The sequence below is a fragment of the Echinops telfairi genome, unplaced genomic scaffold, assembly GCF_000313985.2.
Source record: "Echinops telfairi isolate 266 unplaced genomic scaffold, ASM31398v2 ScPeMD7_7424;HRSCAF=8462, whole genome shotgun sequence".
Lineage (NCBI taxonomy): Eukaryota > Metazoa > Chordata > Mammalia > Afrosoricida > Tenrecidae > Echinops > Echinops telfairi.
In genome coordinates, this window is record NW_022111324.1 from 88,686,985 (window position 1) to 88,689,667 (window position 2,683).

General features: G+C 39.3%; 1 protein-coding gene across 1 annotated transcript in view; it reads right to left on the bottom strand.

Moving 5' to 3' along the window:
- EGLN1 (egl-9 family hypoxia inducible factor 1) overlaps nucleotides 1-2,683 on the bottom strand; it is a 69,615-nt gene that overhangs the window by 14,832 nt on the left and 52,100 nt on the right. The window lies entirely within an intron of this gene.

The window sequence follows — 2,683 nt, forward strand, 5'->3', positions numbered from 1 at the left end:
ACAGGGACTGCCCAACCTCAGAGACTCGGTGGTAGCACTGCTATGAATGTTTGGCTGTTACAAGCCAATGGCCCCTGCAGAAAACTTCAGGGATCAGAAGAATCGCAATCTTTATTCAGACTGATCATCAATCAAGAGGGAGTGAATTTTTGTTCGGCTTCACAGGTGTCTGTCCTCCTTGAACTCACCTTAGAACCCCTTAGAATACCCACAATGTTGAATCAGACAGATGAACTGTCCCCATCACTCCGTCTGACTCTGTCTTTTTTTAGCAATATTGTACATAGATATAATTTAAAAGATTTTGCCGAACATTAGCTGATTATTACCATTTTTTAAAAAGTTAAACAAAATTAGCATATGACTAACCCCTCTTCACATTAAAAACAAAGTCATTGTTTCACTCAGATTTTAATAAGATCCAGGTATCCTGGTGGCACAGTAGTTAAGAAGTCTGCTGCTAATACAGTGGTTCTCCACCTTCCTAATGCTGTGACTCTTTAATACAGTTCCTCATGTTGTGGTGATCCCAACCATAAAATCATTTTCATTGCTACTTCATCACTGTAACTTTGCTACTCTTATGAATCAGGCGACCCCTGTGAAAGGGTTATGCCACCCCCCAGTGGAGTCATGACCCACAGGTTGAGACCTGCCGTACTAATAGCAAGGTCAATAGTGTAAATCCATCAGTCACTTCATAGGAGAAAGATGTGGCAGTCTGCTCCCATAAAGTTGACAGCCTAGAAAACCCTATGGGGAGTTCTACTCTGTCCTTTCGGTTGGCAATGAGTCAGAATGAACTCAACAGCAATGATAGTTTCTTTTTGATACAAGTTTTACAATTCAGCAGATTTGATGACCTACCATGACTCCATTCCAACCACATGGAATTTGAGTGTTAAGCATGAAAATGGAAGAGAGGCCTAAAATTAAAAGCCCTAAAACATTTACATGGTGTAGGAATACAGTACATTGTAATCAAATGGAATTTACTAAGGGTGATTTTAAATAGTCCTCAGGACTTATGAACAAAAAATACTCAATAGGCAGAATGTTCAATGCTGTTGAAAAATTCTCACAAGCCTTTATTTTTCCAATTTATTCATGTATTAAATAGATCAGTATTGAGTTAAAGTCAGGGAATCAGTACTGAGTACAGTAATTACATTTTTCTATCATCACTTGAGATAAATGATAAATTCTAATTTTAAAAATCTATATTTAATTAGCTAATGAAAATGTAATTAAGTGATTCTACCTTTGTGAGACTAGGAAGCATTTTAGAGCTAAATCCTTAAAAAGGAAGGGGGAAAATCACATTTTCCTAAACATCCTGGACCCCCTAATTTAATCCTCTTTATAAGAAGTAGAATATTTGGTGAACATTACATATGCATTTTCTCTGACTCCACAGACAAAAACAAATTTCCTTTTCAGGGACTGGAGGTAAGTAATAATAGGGATAACAGCCTGGGTTTCGTGGGTTTAAGAATATTCAAAAACAGATCAGTAGTCTCTATTAAACCAAGCTCCAAACTCACTGCCATCTAGTCTATTCAGACCCACAGAGATGACGTGCAGCAGAACAGACTGTGCAAGTGGGGTTCTGAGACGGTAACTATTAATGGGAGTAGAAAGTCCCATCTTTCTTCTACGGAGCGGTTGCTGATTTTGAACTGCTGACCTTGTGGTTAGTAGCCCAACACATAACCACTATGCCACCAGAGCTCGTAGTAATAACTATTGACATACAATTCATAGTATACAATAGTTGTCATATTAAAGAGTTGTATAATCATTACCACAATACATTTTAGAATATTTTCTTCTTTCTTTTATTCATTGTTATTAGCTCCCCATTTTCCCCCATAAGCTCCTTGCCTGTCCCTATGAAACTGTCTATAGATTTACCTATCCTAGATTTCGTATACAGAAAAATAAAATAAAAACCAAAAAAATCCAACAACAACAAGATAAAACTGACGGAAAACCTCAATAGAAAATACTAAAAACTAGAACAAATTTTAAATGGGTCAAAAGGGAGATCAAAAGATGGTGTTACAATCGCTGAAGACAATGGGTGCACAAGCAAATGTGGTGAAGAAAGCTGATGGTGCCCAGCTACCAAAAGATATAGCACCTGAAGCCTTAAAGACCTAAAGATAAACAAGCACCATCTAGCTGAGAGACAACAAAACCAACACCGAAGAAGCACACCAGCCTGTCCCAACTCGACCACTGAGGACAAAGGGGGTGTGTTAGCAAAAGTGGTGAAGAAAGCTGATGGTGCCCTGCTATCAAATTATATAGCATTTGGGGTCTTAAAGGCTTGAAGACAAGCAGGCAGCCATCTAGCTAAGAAACAACAAAGCCCAAATGGAAGAAGCACACCAGCCTGCCCCGACACGAATGCTGAAGACAAAGCAGGTGCATAATCAAATGCGGTGAAGAAGGTTGATGGTGCCCAGCTGTCAAAATATATAGAATTTGGGGTCCCACAGGTTGGAAGATAAACAAGGGGCCATCTAACTGAGAAACAACAAAGCCCAAATGGAAGGAGCACACCAGCCTGTAAGATGACATGGCGTCGCAGGGATCGGGTATCAGGCATCAAAGACCAAAAAAAAAATCATAGCATTGTGAATGAGGGGGAGTGCAGAGTGGGGACCCAGAGCCCATC